Genomic DNA, 21,532 nt, shown 5'->3' on the forward strand with positions numbered 1-21,532 from the left:
TTTCATGTATTATATATAATATTTTAAATAAATTATATTTTTAAAATATTTTGATGAAAATTATATTATATAATAATATCTTTAACAAAAATAGTTAGTTAATAAATTTTAAATATAATAATCTAATTATTTGTCAAGTAATATAAAATAAAATTTTAATTATTTTATATTTTTATGTTACAGTTTAAAATATCATTTTAATATATTTTTTAAAATTATAAAGTTTTTTTTTGCATAATAATTAATTTTAATGAATAAAAAATACTTATATATTTTATATTTAATTATTTAAAAATAAAAGATTCTGTTGTCATTTAAAATATTGTGTATTAAAGTATTGTCATTTAAAGTATTTAATTATGTATTAGGATATTCTGTATTTATTAGAGTCCATCAGTACTCTTCTTTTATATTTACCTTTGATTTCCATCTAATATAATCTAATGGTCTATATAAATGTGGCATATCCAATAAACACATAATTGTTGTGCTGATTTTAGACATACCCAAGAATGAGTGATGAGTATGAAAGGAGAAGAAAAGAAATTGAATTATAATTAAATTTATACTTATTATAAATAATTAACATTAACATTGAAAGTAATAGTGTAACCTACATAAAAATAAAGGGTAAGAGAATATGAAAGTTAAGGTTAAAAAAGAATGAAAAAATAACCATTTATACCTATGAACTTTGCGAACACTGACAAAAGTACCCATCAAACAAAGAAATTAACGTTATACCTATGAAAAATAGATTTCATGTGACAAAAGTAACCAAACGTTGTTGTAATAAACACAAAGGATATGGATGCCCATTAATATCATGGGTGACTCAGTATTCATGTTACCAAGAAAGAATTTACATTCGATGAAGGTTGAAAATATGAACCCCATACATGTAAATAGGGGATATGGTACGAGACAATATACACACACAAAAATAATAAAACAATATTCTCTGTCTCTTATGCTCTTCTCTCTCTTTCATACTATTCTCTCTCTTATATACTTTATTATAATATAATTAAATATATTAATTGATATAGTAATTCTAGTTAATATTACTACTTGAATTATCTAACTATATTTTCATATTTTATATTTGTTACCTCTTCCTTATTTATTTAGTTATTTTACAACACGTTATTAGCACGAGACTCTGATCAAATTTTTAGGAAGACTCAGGTAACAAATTTTTATTATGTCGAAACTCTCTCATCTTGAATTCAATGTTCTTGATATATTTGGAAACAATTATTTATCATGGATATTAGATGCTGAAATCCATCTTAATTCAATGGATCTTGGAGATACCATTAAGGCTGAAAATAATGCATCCCAGAAGGATAAAGCCAAAGCCATGATTTTTCTTCATCGTCATCTTGATGAAGGATTGAAAAATAAATATCTCACATTAAAAGATCCTGCAGATCTTTGGAAAGACCTTGAAGAAAGGTATAATCATAAAAAAACGGTGATACTTCCTCAAGCCCGATATGAGTGGACGCATTTGCGTTTGCAGGATTTTAAATCCATAAATGAATATAATTCTGCAATGTTTCGAATCACCTCACGAATGAAATTATATGGGGAAAAGATAACTGATCATGATATATTGGAGAAAACTTTCTCAACCTTCCATGCCTCGAATGTGCTCCTACAGCAGCAGTATCGAGAAAAAAAGGTTTAAAAAATATTCTGAGTTAATTTCGTGCCTTCTTGTTGCTGAACGCAACAATGAGGTGCTCTTAAAGAATCACAAAGCGCGCCCAACTGGCGCCGCCCCATTTCTTGAAGTAAATGTGGCAAATCATTACCCCAGAAGAGGTAGATGGCAAGGTTTTAGTAACAAGAAAAATTATGGAAAGAAAAGGAATTATGTTCAAAAGAGAGGATCTCACCAGAAGTGGGATAAAGAAAGAAATATTGGGCAAAATAAATCAACAGAGAATAAGTGTTTCCGTTGTGGTGGAAAGGGCCATTGGTCATGTACCTGTCGTACCCCAAGGCACCTAGTAGATCTTTACCAAGCATCTTTGAAAAAGGATGACAAAGGAAAGGAAACAAATTTTGTTTCAAATGATGCTAAAAATTTCACCACTCATTATGATGTATCTGATTTTTTTGAGGACCCTAAAGGAAATATTGGTCATTTGATCAATGATGGAATAGTTTAATATGTGGGATTGTTAAGTATCCATGTAAATAAATAATGTAAAGAATTTATTGTTAAGTTTTATTTTCTATGTATTTGAGTTTTAAATATGATGTATATAAATAATGAAATATTAATGTTTATGAATTTTGAAATCATTAAATGTGTCAAGTTTTAAAATAAAATTTCAGTATGTGACATTATTTTTATGTACAGTATTTCTTAAAAAAATAATTCCGATCAAGTATTCAATTTAACTGTGCATACTACTCATTTTATGATTATTTGTCTTTGAAGAAAATGGCAAGAATATATAATGAAGATGTATGCCTTGCGGATAGTGCAAGTTCACACATCATTCTCAAAAGTGATATATATTTTACCCATCTTGTACCAAAAGAGGAATATGTTAATACTATTATTGGCTCAGACAATGTGATAGAAGGCTCCGGAAGAGCTATAATTTTGTTTCCTGGAGGAACAAAATTTATAATAAATAATGCACTATTATCTACCAAGTCCCTGAGGAACTTGTTGAGTTTCAAAGATATTTGCCGAAATGGATATCATGAGTATTTATGTATCGCAACTCATGATTCAAATAAGAAAGTTATATTAGAAAAATTACCCTCACTTTCATCTTGGGTTATATTATACCAAAATTAGTGCAATTGAATCACATGCCATTGTAAACCAGAAGTTTACTAGCCCAAATGAATTCATAACTTGACACGACCGATTGGGTCATCCGAGAACAACCATGATGTGGATAATTATTGAAAACTCCCATGGACATTCACCAAAGAACCAGAAGATTCTTAAAACTAGTGAATTTTGTTGTGCTGCATGTTCTCAGGAAAAGTTAATTTTAAGGCCATCACCAGTAAAGATTGGATTTGAGTCCCCTAAATTCCTAGAAAGGATTCAAGGTGATATATGTGGACCTATTCATCCACCATGTGGATCTTTTAGATATTTTATGGTCCTAATAGACGCATCTTCGAGATGGTCACATGTGTGCTTATTATCTTTTCGTAACCTGGCGTTTGCGAGATTACTGGCTCAAATTATTCGATTAAAAGTACAATTTCCAGAAAATCCAATCAAAGCAATTCGTCTTGATAATGCTGGTGAATTTACTTCCCAAGCTTTTAATGCTTATTGTATGGCTAATGGAATAAGTGTTGAACATCCATTAGCTTATGTTCACACACAAAATGGGTTAGCAGAATCACTTATTAAATGCCTCCAATTAATTTCTAGACCCTTACTTATGAGAATAAATCTCTCAACCTCGGTTTGGGGCATGCTATTTTACATGCCGCAGCACTTATTCGTTTGAGGCCAACGAGTTACCATCAGTTCTCTCCTATGCAATTAGCTTTTGGCCAGCAGCCAAATGTTTTCCATTTAAGAATATTTGGGTGTGCGATATATGTTCCCACTGCACCACCTAATCGCACCAAAATGAGACTCCAAAGAAAATTGGAGATATATGTTGGATATGATTCTCCCTCTATCGTGAGGTATCTTGAGATACAAACTGGAGATGTATTTAAAGCCCGGTTTGTGGATTGTCATTTTGATGAATCAAAATTTTCAATATTAGGGGGAGAGAATAAGCTTCCTGAAAAGGAACTTAATTAGAATGCATCATCCTTGATGCATTTAAATCCTCGATCAGGGCAATGTGAACTAGAAGTTCAAAAGATTATACATTTGCAAAGAATAGCAAAATGAATTGCCTGATGCATTTTCCGATAAAGAGGATAACCAAATCTTATATACCAACGAAAAATGCCCCAATTCGAATTGATATCCCAGTAGGACAAGTAGCCACTGAAGCAAATTCAAGCCAGAAGCGTGGCAGGCCTGTCGGTTCCAAAGACAAAAATTCTCAAAAGCGAAAAGAGGTAAATACTATTCCTGTTAAAAAAGACATAGTAGAGACACCTACAGTTGTCCAAAATTTTGATATAGTTTTAACGCCAGACGATGTTCAGGTACCTGAAAATTGTGAAAATAACGAGATCTCGATAAATTATGTTTTTACAGGAGAGAAATGGGACCGAAATAAGACAATTGTCAATGAAATATTTGTATATAATGTGGTGTTAAATATCATGCATGAAAGTAAGGATCTTGAGCTAAGATCAGTCAAAGAATGTCAACAAAGGAATGTTTGGCCAAAATGGGAAGAAGCCATGAAGGCTGAATTAGACTCACTCGCAAAACGTGAAGTCTTTGGACCTATAGTCTGTACACCTGAAGATGTAAAACCTGTTGGATACAGATGGGTATTTGTGAGAAAACGAAATGAGAAAAAAGAAGTTGTACGCTACAAAGCTCGGCTTGTAGCACAAGATTTTTCACAGAGACCCGGTATAGATTATGAAGAAACGTATTCCCTGTAGTGGATGCGATAACATTGCGTTATTTGGTCAGTTTATCTGCATATCATAAACTGCATATGCATTTAATGGATGTGGTAACAACCTATTTATACGGCTCATTAGATCGAGATATCTATATGAAAGTCCCTGAATGACTAAAGATATCTAAACCATCCAATAAATATTCGCAAGGGTTATACTCAGTCAAATTGCAAAGATCTTTATATGGTCTAAAGCAATCTGGATGAATGTGGTATAATTGTCTTATTGAGTATCTGGCCAAAAATAGATTCAAGAATGATTATATCTATCCATGTGTTTTCATAAAGAAATCTGCATATGGATTCATTATAATTGCTGTGTACATGGATGATTTAAATATCATTGGGACTCCTGAAGAGATTCCAACAATTATAAAAACTCTAAAAGAAGAGTTTGAGATGAAAGATCTTGGAAGAACTAAATTTTGTCTCGACCTGCAGATCAAGCATACAAAAAATGGGATCTTTATTCATCAAACGACATACAAAGAAAAGATCTTGAAAAGATTTTATATGGATAAGTCACATCCCTTGAGTACCCCAATGATCGTAAGATCTTTGGATATGAAAAAGGATCAATTCCGTCCTAAAGAAGACAATGAAGATATTCTTGGTCCTGAAGTACCATATCTTAGTGCCATTGGAGCGCTAATGTATCTTGCTAATAATACACGACCTGATATATCATTTGGTGTAAATTTACTAGCAAGATATAGTTCATCTCCAACCAGAAGACATTGGAGTGGAATCAAACAAATCTTTCGATATTGGTATGCGAAATCGTGATCTTCAACAATGGCGCCAATGGCTTGGTGCTCTCAAATGTGAATCACACTTTGTCACAATTCCGCACAACTAACCAGCAAGTACACTGGGTCGTCCAAGTAATAAACCTTACGTGAGTAAGGGTCGATCCCACGGAGATTGTCGGCTTGAAGCAAGCTATGGTCACCTTGTAAATCTCAGTCAGGCGGATTCAGATAGTTATGGAGATTTGATAATTAAAACATAATTGAAATATAAACTAGGATAGAGATACTTATGTAATTCATTGGTGAGAATTTCAGATAAGCATATAGAGATGCCTTTCGTTCCTTTGAACCTCTGCTTTCCTGCTGTCTTCATCCAATCATTCCTACTCCTTTCCATGGCAAACTTTATGTAGGGCATCACCGTTGTCAATGGCTACATCCCATCCTCTCTGTGAAAATGGTCTAATGCGCTGTCATTGCATGGCTAATGATCTGTTGGTTCTCGATCATACTGGAATAGGATTTACTATCCTTTTGCGTCTGTCACTACGCCCAGCACTCGCGAATTTGAAGCTCGTCACAGCCATCCCTTCCCAGATCCTACTCGGAATACCACAGAAAAGGTTTAGACTTTCCAGATCTGAAGAATGGCCATCCATGGGTCGTGATCAAAGGATCAAAAGATAATCCAAAGATGTAAATACAATAGTAAAAAGTCCTATTTATGCTAAACTAGTTACTAGGATTTACAGAAATGAGTAAATGATGCAGAAATCCACTTTTGGGACCCACTTGGTGTGTGCTTGGGCTGAGCATTGAGCTTTACACGTGTAGAGGCTTCTCTTAGAGTTGAATGCCAGTTTGTAACCTGTTTCTGGCGTTTAACTCCACTTTGTAACCTGTTTCTGGCGTTTAACTCCAGAATACAGCATGGAACTGGCGTTGAACGCCAGTTTGCGTCATCTAAACTCAGGCAAAGTATAGACTATTATATATTTCTGGAAAGCCCTGGAGGTCTACTTTCCAACGCAATTAAGAGCGCACCATTTGGAGTTCTGTAGCTCCAGAAAATCTACTTTGAGTGCAGGAAGGTCAGAATCCAGCAGCATCTGCAGTCCTTCTTCAACCTCTGAATATGATTTTTGCTCAAGTCCCTCAATTTCAGCCAGAAAATACCTAAAATCACAGAAAAACACACAAATTCATAGTAAAGTCCAGAAATATGATTTTTATTTAAAAACTAATAAAAATATACTAAAAACTAACTAAATTATACTGAAAACTATGTAAAAACAATGCCAAAAAGCGTATAAATTATTTGCTCATCAGATATCTTCATGGAACGGTTGATATGGGATTGTTTTATCCTTATGCATCCAAGTCACAACTAGTTGGCTATGCAGATGCTGGCCACTTGTCTGATCCACATAAAGGGAGATCTCAAACAGGATACCTGTTCACATATGGTGGAACAGCTATATCATGGAGGTCCACGAAACAGACGATTGCTGCAACATCCTCTAATCATGCCGAAATACTAGCGATACATGAAGCAAGTCGCAAGTGTTTTTGGCTCAGGAATTTGATCCAATATATTCTGTCATCATGTGGACTGATTGATCAGAAGATAGCTCCAACTGTCCTGTTTGAAGATAATGCAGCATGTATTGCTACTTAAAGGTGGATACATCAAAGGTGATAGAAAAAAGCATATTTCTCTCAAATTCTTCTTCACTCATGATCTTCAAAATCAGGAGACAATTGATATCCAACAGATCCGCTCAAGTGATAATCTGGCAGATTTATTCACAAAGTCACTCCCAAAATCCTCCTTTGAAAGATTGGTATATGAGATTGGGATGCGCCGATTTTGAGACATTAAATGATCTCGACAAGAGGGGAAGACTGTACTCTTTTTTCTTTGGTCAGGTTTTTTTTCCATTGGGTTTTTTTGACAAGGTTTTTAATGAGGCAGTCCCCATCATAAAGGATACTGTACTCTTTTTCCTTCACCAAGGTTTTTTTCCCATTAGGTTTTTCTTTAGTAAGGTTTTAACGAGGCAATAATCCTAAATGGTCATCCAAGGGGGAGTGTTGTGATAAACACAAAGGATATGGATGCCTATTAATATCATGGGTGACTCAGTATTCATGTTACCAAGAAAGAATTTACATTCAATGAAGGTTGAAAATATGAACCCCATACATGTATAAATAAGGGGTATGGTACAAGACAATATACACACACAAAAATAATAAAACAATATTCTTTGTCTCTTATGCTCTTCTCTCTCTTTCATACTATTCTCTCTCTTATATACTTTATTATAATATAATTAAATATATTAATTGATATAGTAATTCTAGTTAATATTACTACTTGAGTTATCTAATTATATTTTCATATTTTATATTTGTTACCTCTTCCTTATTTATTTAGTTATTTTACAACAAACACTAATTTTTGTTGACATTTTAATAAAATTTCCAAATGACCCCACCTTTTATCTTCAATATCAACTCCACCCCATCTCTTCTTTCTCAAATCCCAAATTTTTTCAACTCTCACCACCACCAATGGTTCCCCTGATTACCATTGTCTCTTCTCCCTCTCTGTCCTTCACCAACACCAATACAATGGCTTACCAGCTAACGACTGCGCCAGTGATAAGAGGATGCATTACAATCGAACAGGTTTAAATCACATACAGAAATTTTCAGAGTATAGGGTAAATGAGTGTAGGCTGAATTGAAAGTGATTTTATTAAAACTTTAATAGATGGTTATATCGCACCAAAATAAGTTCAAATCACATCAAAGAGAGGCACTGCTCAAGTAAAGGAATGCAAAGTCACAACTTTGCATAATAATAAATCAAAACTTGTTTAAAAAGTTTTAAAATAAAACTCCAATAATATACTTGAAATCACATCCTTATAAGGATGTTCAGTAATATTAGGATGCGCTAAGAAGGAAACCAACTCATTTCAAGAAAGAAACTTAAATTAAAGGATTTCAATTAGGATTCATAAAGCATGTCACTCGCAGAAACGAAAAGCTTAAGAAGGAACTCAAAAATTTAAAAAGTTAATTCAAAACTTAAATTTCTTCAAAAGAATTCAAAACCTTTTCAAAATGGTTCAAAACAAAATTCTAAAAGTATCATTGGAATAACCACCTCGCAAGAATCATTTAAGAAGATTATGATGCGCTTAAAAGGAAATCAGCCTATGGAAGAAAGGATCTTTAAATCCAGGGAATTCAAACAAGAACTCACTAGAAATGGATTATCAAACGAGTCTCTAATTGGTCCAAAGGAATACAAAATGCGCCAGGAAGACAACTCAATCAATAGAAAATTATCAAGAAAGAACCTTTGACTAAAGAAAGACAAATAAAAGGACATATGGTGCATTAGATGGAAACGAATTCAAGTTGACTTGGATGAGTATGAGATTCACAAGAAATGAAAAACTGAGACTAATGGTGACGTTCAAAAAAGTAAGAGAGTAATTAAAAACAGAATCAAATATGACATCCACAGAAATGAAAAGCTTAAGAAAGAAATTGGTCCATTCATAAGAAGAAAGACATGAATCCAACATTTTTTTTAAAAGAACAACAATTGCATAAACAATGTAGTATGCTAAACCAAATTCAAATTGAAAATAAATTAAGTGAAGTTTGTCAAATGAAAATCAATGTAAAAGATGCAAAAATCTTTCTTTTGAAGAATACCTAAATACATAATCAAATAAAGATATTCGTAAAAATTGTAATAAAATTGTTAGAAAATCAAGTTGTATTTAAAGTGAATATATTTCCATAAATCAGTGAAGGAACAGACGAGGTATTGAAAATAATTAGTTTTAAACTGTATAAGGAACTTTCAAAGTTTATATAGAAAAGTGTATATCAAATCAAAAGCGGTTTTATTAAGATTCAAAGAATGGCTGTAATTATCGTCAAATAAGAGGAGAACTAAATCACAATTTGTTTACAAAGGACTCGGAATAAGAACTTAAAAAGGTATACTACATCAAAACAGGTTCAAATGTATATCAAAGAATACATGACTCAAGAGGAAGTGCCTAAATAAAGAAGGTAAATACACCAAGGGTTTTAAGCAGACATACGCAGTTAGGATCAAACAAGAGCACACGTGAACAAGAGGGCAGGATTGGAAGATAATCCGATCACATTCCAAGAAAATAACCGCAAACAAGAACCTTAGAGCATACCAAGCAGGAACAAGATACATGATATTCGCAGAGTTCAAGATACCTAACCGAGTAACTTCAAGAAATAATTTCTAACGATCCCAAAACCCGCGACTCGCGTTATCTATGATTCGCATATCGTCTATGATAACCCATTGGTGCTTCCATATACATAATTCACTAGTGTTAAGCTGGCCATACTTAATACCAGGAATTATGCAATGCAAGACTAATGGCATTAATCAATAGACCGTCATGTGCATAAAGCTCAAATTCTCGTTATCTGAACGAGACCTATTACATGACAGATGCTTAGAGTATGCAATTGAAGCATAGTCGGTCCATTCCTCAGGCTTTACAAGAAGGACCACTTTGATACCATAATGTAACACACTAACTATCAAAATGTCACGCTTCCGGCTGCGCCACTCTGATAGCTCGGGTATTACGACCACTCTTATAATATTTAATACTAAAATATGAGCCTGTTTAAAACTTAAATCATATTACCACCCAAAAGACTTTTTAAAAGATAACATGCATCCATACAAATATCAATACTTACAAAGGAAACATATATATAAAAATATTAATAATTTTACAAGCATTACATAATCAAATCCATATCCTTCTTATAAAAACTCGTAAAGATAAAGGCGAGGGAAAAGTAACTAATAACTAAAATAATAACATCGAATAAACAAAACGCAATAAAACTCTTCATAAGCCTCGTCATCCGTCTCCTGAAAAGATAAAGCTGTAGGGGGTGAGAACCTAACAACACGGTCTCACCACAGAGTTTTCAGAATTGTCATAAGAAGATATTTAATAAGAAAATTGTTTTCGAACTTAGTGATTATCATTGTCTTATGAATCCTTTGAAAACCGATGGTTTAACCACCAAAAATTCAAAATAATTTTAAAGAAAATCAGTTAATTATCCAAAAATTAGAAACTCACTTTTCAGATAAAAAGATCTTAAAAGTTTTCTAACAGTATGAATGACCAACCTGTTCCAAGGATGGGTTTGTTAAGTCTATGCTGAACCAGCTTGATATTTCATACTTTACTAAACCACAACACAAACCAAACATGGCTTCAGGCCCAAACAACTCAATCAACATCTAATTCACTGTAACCCAACCAATTTCAGTCACAAACACAAGTAGGGATGTTCAAGAACAATCAAGCAGTTCCGTCAAGTAGAGCAATTAGCAATCACATAGATGCATATGATGAATATGCACACCAAGTACAATATACACACCCAAACAATGTCACATAGATGCATATAATGAATGTCTACCCTATGACTGATGAGTCTCATCTGTCGGTTATCAAGCCAACCTGACAAGTCCGGTTTGCTAAACCTTTGGACTGTCCCCCAGTGCGCATCCCCATGAGTCTATGCATAGCTTTTTCTCATATATATATCAAATCGCTCAATGGGGGTACCATTCTCGGGAATTTATACCTGCCCGGTCACCCTTAGGTCGTAGGGTCAACAGAGTATCAAGTCTCAACCAGAAACACGCGGTGGCAAGCCACGGTACTTCATCCAGGGAAACTCGTATCTCAGATAAAAGAAGTGCAAAAGCCACGTATTCATTTATTCATCATCATTTCCGCACTTCATTAATAATTCATACCAAATCAACCATCATTCAAGGCATAAGTCACTTTTTCTTTAAAACCACAAAACAAACTCATCTTTGTTTTAAAATTCAGAATCCTCATATCTCAATTATTCTAAGTTCATAATCCACTTTTCTTTAAAATCAATCCTCTTTGAAAAGACACAAATCTTTCGTTTTTTAAATCGTCTGTTAAACTATTTTAAATCAGAGTTGTCAATTAATAACCTTGGCAAAGACTCAAGGCTCTAGGGAAGAATAGCCTACATCATTTCTTAAATTCTTTAGAAATCCCCGAAATCATAATTACTTAATTTGAAGTCAATTGAGATAGACATTTAAAACAAAAACCAAAGCATGTTTAAAATACTAAGTTCCAAATCAGTTCCATTTCATTCTTAAATCGGTAACCTTCCTAAAGGCTCAGAATTGATCTTGCTAAATCAAAATTTAAAGAGTACTTTAAAAGAAAAACGAACTTAATTAATCAAAGTTCAATTTCTTCTAAAATCCACTAAAAATTCTTCTAAAAGTACTTCTTTAATCAAACTTCAAAACATAGGTTCTTTCATATTTAAATCAATCTTAAACACAAACTTCCCGTAAACAGATTAAACTCGAAATATCTATTTCTTAATAAATCAAGAACCAAGCAATGGAACCTCTCAAATTCATTCTTTTTCTAAATCACATTTTAAAACAGAATCTTAATTTTCATGAAAATTCGGCAACCTCTTCCCTAAAACTTGAACTTTGTCACTCTTTTCGGGTTCCAACTAAACCATTTCTAACTCAAACCAATCCAACATTCAATCCTTTTTAACAAATTAAACTTATTTTCAAAACTTTAAAGAAATACTTTAGCACTACCAATTTAACCAAAATTGATTAATAATTTAGTCCAAATCAACAATCAGATCCATCCAAGCAGCCAAACAATCCATAAGACTTGTACAATCACTAAAAAGTGTAATCCTCACATCAATACCCATTTATAACAATTCCAAATTATAAAATTGAGTTTTTAGAAAAACTCCTACCTTGATTATCGAAACCCGAAAGCTATGGAACGCGTCAAAACTCCTTTTTTGTCCTGGCCCGCAGCAGCGGTAGCTTCAATCACAACTCGTAATAACTGGAACATGACCCTACGTTGCAAAAACCTCAGAATCTCTAGCCAAGCATAATGAAATACTAATTTTCAACGGTTCCGAAATGAAAATACTTACCATAACTAAGGAGCAACGACCATACAAAACGATAGCGGCTCAAACCAAGGTTCTAGCGGCCACAGTACCGTCCAAGAGCCTAGAAGCTCAGCGATGGCAACTATAACAACCACGCAGCGACAATAATCTTTCCGGAACCCACAAGAACATAGACCAAACTCAAAAAAACCTTTACCGGTAATGGACCTCAGCTACGGCAACGCCGCTTTCCGGCGACAAAGGCTCAGCAACCCACCTCCAGTAGTGGCGACAGAGCTTGCGATGGTGGTGGTTGGGTTCGACCACAACGGCGGTGACATGGGCAGCTTCATCCTCTTTCATTCGCAACAACCTCAATGGTGGTGGAAGTTGGTGGCGACGGCGACGAATTGGACCGCAGCGGTGTGAATCCTTCTCTCTCCTCGCGTCTCTCTCTGCCCGATCCCTCTCTCTCCTCCTCTGGTGTGGGTGGCTGGCACGACGACAAGCTGAGCGGCGGTGAGGCACAGCGGGTTTGGCGGATCAGTGGGGACCGCAAAGGCTGGACGCGTGGCGGCAGTTCTCTCTTTTCTTCTCTTCCTTCTGCGTGTGTTTTGTGTCGTGTGAGTGTGTGCCGTGGTGAAGGTAAGGGGAAAGGGGGAAAGGCAGCTGGGAATGGGAAAAATATTAGGGTTAGGGTTGTGTTTTGGGGATTTAGGGTTTTGATTTGGGAACTAGGATTTTGTGATAAAATTTGGAGATTTTGGGTTAATATGAAATCTAATTAAATCTCTAAAAATATTTTAAAATATTATTTATTGTATCAAAATACTAATTGATTTGAAATCAAATACTCTAATTAAAATTATATGATAATATAATTAATTTTCTTTATTTATAAAAATATTAGTATTAAATTCTGAAATCTCAATTACTTAAACCAAGCCATATAAAATTCTTATTATTTTATATTTGCTAAACTTTATTATTTAAATATAAAAAATAATTCGATAATTATAAAATCAAATAAAACCTTAAATTACTTTAAACTCAATTAATCAAAATTTACTTTAATTATCTTTAATAAAATAATTTCTGAGGTTAAAGTACTTCATGAATAAATAAATCAAAGTTAGCTTTTAATAAGATTTTTCTGAAATTTTTGGGTCTTACATTCTTGATCTACGAGCAGACCGACTGGATTGGCAAAGCATCCCCTTCGTGTACGACTCTAGCCTCCTTGAGAACCTTTTGGACATTGCCGCCGTGAACCCCAACTTCGTCTTCAATGCTACTGGTGTGACCGGCAAGCCTAACGTAGATTGGTGCGAGTGTCACCTGGTGGAGACCATCCACACAAACGTGATCGACACCCTCACCCTGGCCGACATGTGCTGTGAGAAGGGTTTCATTCTGATCACCTACGCCATCGGGTGCATCTTCGAGTACGATTCCATCCACATTCTGGGATCCGGCATTGCCTTCAAGGAGGAGGACACTCCCAACTTCATCGGATCCTTTTACTCGAAGACCAAAGTCATGGTATACATTTAGATCCCTCCAATCCAAACTTGCATCGCATGTTGAACTGTGTTAGACTGTGTGTTGTGGTTTATACTAGAATTAATATATAATAAAATAATATTGTGAGTTTCCTTTATGGTTTGCGTGGTAGGTGAATTGAAAGATCCATTGTGAAACTACGAGAATGTGTGCATGTTGAGAATGAGGAAGTTCTTAACTCAGGTAATGAGAGAGTTGGTGTTAGCGATAAGAGAGTTGGTGTTAGCGAAGGACTGAGAGGGAAGGAGAGACAATGATAATCAGGGGAATTACTAGTGGTGGTGAAGGTTGTGAAGTTTGGAATTTGGTAAAGAAGAGAGATGGAGTTGAGGTTGAAAATAAAGGGCAATTTGAAAATTTTATTAAAAAGTCAACAAAAAATTAGAATTTTGATACTTTTGTCACACGGAACCTATCTTTCATGGGTATAACGTCAATTTCTTTGTTTAATGAGTACTTTGGTCAGCATTCGCAAAGTACTTGGATACAAATGGTTGTTTTTCCAAAAAGAATCCTATAACATTATATAAAGATAGGTTACTATGAGAAGATAAAAATACATTTAGAATTCTATGGTATAATGCAAAGATAGAAGATTGTGTTCAAATTGTGTGGATTAGCCACTTAAAGATGACCTGACATAATAGTAGAAAGCTAACAATACATCTAGAAACTATATATGTTGAACTCTATTTTAGTATATTACTAATAGATAGTTATTAACTATTAACTTCATATAAAAATAATTGCATGGGAGTTTCTACCCTCGCAAAAAAACATGTAACAGTAGAAAAAAGCTTGTGAAGTGCAAAGACAAGACAAAAAAAAATATTACTTATTTCAAACTGTGAAAATATTAAGAAAAACAACATATGTGACGTATTGCTTTTCTGAACCTACAGAATGCCTCTCATATTACATAAAAAAAAAATTTACAACCTACAAAAAGGTATGGTACATATCTGAATAATACTCTTTCCAAACCTATTTTAATAGAATTCGTTAACTTCAAATTCATATTCAAATTTTTTAGCCTTTTCCTTTTCATCTAAAATTTTTATCTCAACTCAAAAGAATACCTTTTATGCTAACATTTTTTAAAATCTTTAAATTTAATTTTATCCTTTAAATTATATCAATTTTATATTTAATATTTGTTACGGATCCGACCCACGGATCCCATACCCAGAACAGTCTCTGAACCCGGTTACCTGGGTCCGACCCGCAAGTCTTTCTAGAAGGTTCGGAACCGGCCCACTAGAACTTCTAACTAACAATCAAATTCAAACACCTCCCTTATCTTAACCGAATAAAATAAGATAAAGATAATCACCATCACCTATATAAAGGGGAGCCCCTGGCCCCCTCAGGTATGTCATTCACCCTACACACCATATACCTCTCAAATCCATTCTGACTTGAGCGTCAGAGTGTCTTTGCAAGTACCACCCCCATTGCTCCAGTCAAATAATCCGACATCCATTTCGACTCGTAAGTTCCCGATCCATCTCTCAACCAGTACCGGAGGAATCCAGTACATTGGCGCCGTCTGTGGGGACTTACAGCATCATCGCGGAATGGCAGACACCTTCGTGGAGCAATTCTCGAGCCACCATGATAACTCTCGAACAAGGAACCCAACCCATGAACACGAAGAGACTACAACCCATGGAAGGATAGCAAGCACTATTCGCCAGACCCCAGCACAAAACAAAGAGAACGATCCCGAAATACCAATCGCCGAAAACCTGGGAGAAAAAGCAGCTCAGATAATCCAAGACCTCTGTCTCCGAGTACAAGAGCTCGAGGGACGAGTCCCAGCTAAGGAAAAACACCACATCGAGGACAGAATCCATGCAATCTCCCGATCAAGATCCCGCCACAAAGCTACACACAGCAGGTCGCTCAAACGGTGACACAACAGCAGAAACGATCGCAGCGCCTCTCGCGACCAAAGACACCAGCACGGTGCGAATGGCAGAAGACAAGCCAGGTCACCCGAATGGCGACACAGCAAGAGGCATAACCGAAGCCTCTCTCGTGACCCGAGTCCTCGACACGACACCGAGAAGCCAAACGCACAACAAACAACCACGTAATCATGAGAGCTACTCCCTTTACTGAAAGAATCCTGAGAGCAAAGCTCCCCAAGGGTTTTGACAAACCCACGGACATGAAGTATGACAGAACCAAGGACCCCAGGAACACCTAACGGCCTTCGAGGCCAGAATGAACCTGGAAGGGCCCCCGACGTGGTTCGATGCAGGGCCTTCATAATAACCCTAGCCGAACCGCGATTAAATGGTTTAACACCGTTCCCAATGGATCCATAACTGGCTTCCACGATATCTCGCAAAAATTCATGGTCGAATTCACCACCAAATCACCAAAGCCAAGCATCCCATCATCTTGTTGGGAGTTACCCAGAGACAGGACGAATCCACAAGAAAATACCTTGACCGATTCAGTGACAAGTGCTTGACGGACTCACGGACTCAGTCGCAAGCCTCTGTTGACCAACGGACTCATGAATGAAGACTTCCGGAAATACCTCACCACCAAACCGGTTTGGACCATGCACGAGATCCAGGGCATCACAAAGGAGTACATAAATGACGAAGAGGTAAGCCAAGTCGTAGCCGCCAACAAACGGCAGCACGACAACACATAGCACGACAACACCACACCTTGACATAACCCCCCACCAAGAGAAAACCAGAAGGAACATCCCAAACCAGCAAACATAAACCGACCTCCCAGAGTCGAAACGGCCCCGATCACCGAGATATACCACCAAATAGCAGACCGAGGTATCCTCCCGAAGGCCCGAGAACTCAAGGAAAGAACCGGCAACAACAAAACTCTATACTGCGACTACCACGAGGTTACGGACATAGGACACAAGACTGTTTCGACTTAAAAGATGCTCTTGAACAAGCAATAAGAGACGGCAAACTCCCCGAGTTCGCCAAATTATCAAGGAACCAAAACGTGCAGAAAGAGACAGGTCACCTGAGAGAGAAGGACGCAACCCGAGGACGCAGAGACAAGCCCCCAGAGAAAGCCCAGAAACAGACCCGACCATAATCATAAACGTCATCACAGGCAAAGACACCCCAGGTAAATCAAAATCAGCACTCAAGAAGGATCTCAAGGTTCTGGCAATCAGAAACCAAACCCCAACCGCCACCACCGGCAAAGCGATAACATTCTCCCCCGAGGACTGCCAACACGGCACCTCGGCGAAAGACGCCCCCTTCATCATCTCGGCGAAGATCAGAACCAGGCTAGTCAGAAGAATACTGGTGGATACATGAGCAGACTCCAACATCCTTTTCAGAGGAGCCTTCGACAAGCTCGGACTCTGCCGACAATCTACAGACACACTGCAACGGAGTCACTGGACTCGGAGACAACTTCCTCAAACCAGACGGTTCCATTGTCCTTCCCGTCACCATAGGGACGGGAAACCAAAGGAAGACAATCCTATACGAGTTCGTGGTCCTCAAAGACTCCACCGCCTACAACGTCATCCTCGGAAGAAAAACAATCAACGACCTCTCTGCCGTCATCTTCACCAAATACCTTCTCATGAAGTTCACAGCAGAAGACGGCTCCATCAGAACCATCCACGGAGATCGAGAAATCGCAGTAGAATGCGATAACGCCAGCCTAGCCTTGCAAAAAAGATCCCGCGACGTGGCCGGCATATTCCTAGCCGACTTGGACGCTCGACAAGACGGACAACCCAGGCCGGAACCAGAAGGAGACATGAAAAAACTGCAAATAGGGCAAGCCAAAGAAGAGTACACTTTCATCAATAGGAACCTCCCGTACGATCTTAAAGAAGACCTCTCACACCTCCTAAGGTAGAGCAGAGACTTGTTCGCATTCACACTCACCGATATGCCAGGAATAGACCCCAACTTAATGTCTCACCGACTAGCCGTAGATCCCAAGGCTAAACCGGTGGCATAGAAGAGACAGAAAATATCCCCCGACCGAGCAGCCGAGATCAACAAGAAGGTTAAAGCCCTCCTCGAAGCAGGCTTTATTAGGGAACTACCTTACATGACCTGGCTGGCTAATGTCGTGCTAGTCAAAAAAGCAAACGGGAAATGGTGGATGTGCATCGACTACACGGACCTAAATAAAGCATATCCAAAAGATGCCTTCCCCCTACCAAATATCGACGGGCTGGTAGATGCCGCATCCGGCCACCAATATCTCAGCTTCATGGATGCGTATTTCGGGTACAATCAGATACCCATGCATTGACCTGACAAAGAGAAAATGGCTTTATCACTCCCGACGGCACGTACTGCTACACAGTCATACCCTTCGGCCTTAAAAACGCCGGAGCCACTTACCAAAGTCTCATCAACAAAATTTTCCAAGGCCTATCCGGTAACAAGCTAGCAGTTTACATAGACGACATGCTCGCGAACACCGAATCCGGCGAACAGCTCATTAGTGACCTCAAGCTCGTAATGGATACTCTGAGGAGGCACCAAATGCGCCTCAACCGGACAAAATGTGCATTCGGGATGGAAGCAGGGATATTCTTGGGGTTTATGATCACACAACGCGGGGGAGAGGCAAACCCCGAAAAGTGTAAAGCCATACTCAAAATGGCAAGCCCAAAAAACTTCAAAGACATCCAGAAACTGACTGGTCGGCAGACCCCCGTTCTCGCCAAACCCCAAACAGGAGAGGTCTTCTATCTATACCTGCCCATAACGGAAGGTGCACTAGCCGTGACACTAGTCTGAGAAGATAAAAACAAGGCCCAGCGACCTATCTACTTCTTAAGCAAAGTCTTCCAAGACACGGAATCACGCTACTCCCGCCTCGAGAAGCTCGCCTTCGCGCTCCTCGCAACTTCCCGACGCCTCCGCCAATACTTCCAGGCACACCCTATTACAATTCGAACCGACCAAGTAGTCAAACAAGTACTACAGAAGCCCGACCTATTGGGACGAATGCTAGCATGGTCCATCGAACTATCCCAATTCCAGATAACATTCGAACCCCGGACCACGATCAAAGCACAGGCTCTGGCAGATTTCATCACTGAGATGACACCAGGAAACCCCACCACAGAAACCTGGAAGCTACACGTCGACGGCTCATCCAACATCACCTCCAGCGGTGCCGGAGTGATACTCGAAAGTTAAAACGGGGTCATAATCGAACAATACATTCGGTACGAGTTCCCTGTCTCCAACAACCAAGCAGAATACGAGGCTCTCTTGGCCGGCTTAACTCTAGCCAAAGAGGTCAGGGCTAAAATCTTGGAGATATGCAGCGACTCACAGGTAGTCAACTCCCAAGTCAACGTAGACTACCAAACACGAGACCCCATACTCCAACAATACCTCACCAAGGTAAATAAGCTAAAAAAAGAATTCAATTGAGTAACCAGACAGCACGTTCCCAGGGAACGAAATACAAGAGTAGACCTACTCTCAAAACTGGCCAGCACCAAACTAGGACAAGGTAACCGGTCGTTAATTCAGGAAGTCATCCGAACGTCGTTCGTATCAACCATGACCAACACCGTTCTACCGATCTACGACCCGGAATCATGGACCTCCCCTATCCTACAATACCTCCTCGACGGAGTACTACCCGAAGACCCCAAATAAGCAAATCGGGTAAAACAGAAAGCCGCCAACTATACCGTCGTTTTAGGACAACTGTATAAACGAGGATTCTCACAGCCCCTAATCAAATGCGTCGATCCCGGGGACACTGGTGCACAAAATTGTGATCATAAATGGCGCCAATAACTTGGTACGCACAATTGTAATCTCAACTCTTTGTCACAACTCCGCACAAATAACCAGCAAGTGCACTGGGTCGTCCAAGTAATAAACCTTATGTGAGTAAGGGTCGATCCCACGGAGATTGTCGGCTTGAAGTAAGCTATAGTCATCTTGTAAATCTCAGTCAGGCAGATTCAAATGGTTATGGAGAATTGATAATTAAAAGATTAATAAAATATAAAATAAGATAGAGATACTTAAGTAATTCATTGGTGAGAATTTCAAATAAGCGTATGAAGATGCTTTGTTCCTCCTGAACTTCTGCTTTCCTATTGTCTTCATCCAATCATTCATACTCCTTTCCATGGCAAGATGTATGTTGGGTTTCACCGTTGTCAATGGCTACCTCCCGTCCTCTCAGTGAAAATGGTCCAAATGCGCTGTCACCGCACGGCTAATCATCTGTCGGTTCTCGATCATGTTGGAATAGGATCCATTGATCCTTTTGCGTCTGTCACTACGCCCAACACTCGCGAGTTTGAAGCTCGTCATAGTCATCCCTTCCCAGATCCTACTCGGAATACCACAAACAAGGTTTAAACTTTTCGGATCTCAGGAATGGCCACCAATAATTCTAGCCTATACCACGAAGGTTCTAATATGAGATTAGAAACCCAAGAAATACACATTCAAGCTTGTTTGCATGTAGAACGGAAGTGGTTGTCAGGCACACGTTCATAGGTGAGAATGGTGATGAGTGTAACATAATCATCACATTCATCATGTTCTTGAGTGTGAATGAATATATTGGAGAAGAAATAGGCTTGAGTTGAATAGAAAAACAATAGTACTTTGCATTAATTCATGAGGAACAGCAGAGCTCCACACCTTAATCTATGGTGTGTAGAAACTCCACTGTTGAAAATACAAAAGTGATAATGGTGGTCATTGGCTTCGGCCCCAGAGAGGGAACCAGAAGAACCAAGATGAAAATACAATAGCAAAAGGTCCTATTTATAGAGAACTAGTAGCCTAGGGTTTACAAAAATAAGTAATTAATGCAGAAATCTTCTTCCGGTCCCACTTGGTGTGTGCTTGGGCTGAGCTTTGAAGCTTTCACATGTAGAGACTTTTCTTGGAGTTAAACGCCAGCTTTTGTGCCAGTTTGGGCGTTTAACTCCAGCTTTCATGCCAGTTCTGGCGTTTTGACGCCAGAATTTTTATGCTGAATTGGAATGCCGGTTTGGGCCATCAAATCTCGGGCAAAGTATGGACTATTATATATTGATGGAAAGACAGGATGTCTACTTTCCAACGCAATTGAGAGAGTGCCAATTGAGCTTTTGTAGCTCCAGAAAATTCACTTCGAGTGCAGGGAGGTCAGAATCCAACAGCATCTGCAGTCCCTTTTCAGCCTCTGAATCAGATTTTTGCTCAGGTCCCTCAATTTCAGCCAGAAAATACATGAAATCACAGAAAAACACACAAACTCATAGTAAAGTCTAGAAATGTAATTTTTATTTAAAAACTAATAAAAATATAATAAAAACTAACTAAAACATACTAAAAACATACTAAAAATAATGTCAAAAAGCGTATAAATTATCCGCTCAACACAACACCAAACTTAAATTGTTGCTTGTCCCCAAGCAACCAAAAACACAGTAGGATAAAAAGAAGAGAATATACAATGAATTCCAAAAACATCTATGAAGATCTGTCTTAATTAGATGAGCGGGGCTATTAGCTTTTTGCTTCCGAACAATTTTGGCAGCTCACTTTATCCCTTGAAGTTCAGAATGATTGGCATCTATAG

The 21,532-nt window shown here is 37.7% G+C and overlaps 1 long non-coding RNA gene across 3 annotated transcripts; it reads right to left on the reverse strand.

Moving 5' to 3' along the window:
• LOC107616624 lies at positions 10,045–12,720 on the reverse strand. Of its 3 annotated transcripts, none has more exons than XR_001614579.2 (4): positions 12,603–12,720; positions 12,428–12,527; positions 12,239–12,346; positions 10,045–10,307 (listed from the first exon to the last, which is right to left on the reverse strand). It is a non-coding gene; the product is annotated as an uncharacterized LOC107616624 (long non-coding RNA). The 3 variants fall into 3 exon arrangements; XR_002358376.1 differs by having other exon boundaries at positions 12,663–12,681; XR_002358377.1 differs by having other exon boundaries at positions 12,614–12,632.

Source organism: Arachis ipaensis, chromosome B01 (assembly GCF_000816755.2).
Source record: "Arachis ipaensis cultivar K30076 chromosome B01, Araip1.1, whole genome shotgun sequence".
NCBI classification, from domain to species: Eukaryota; Viridiplantae; Streptophyta; class Magnoliopsida; order Fabales; family Fabaceae; genus Arachis; species Arachis ipaensis.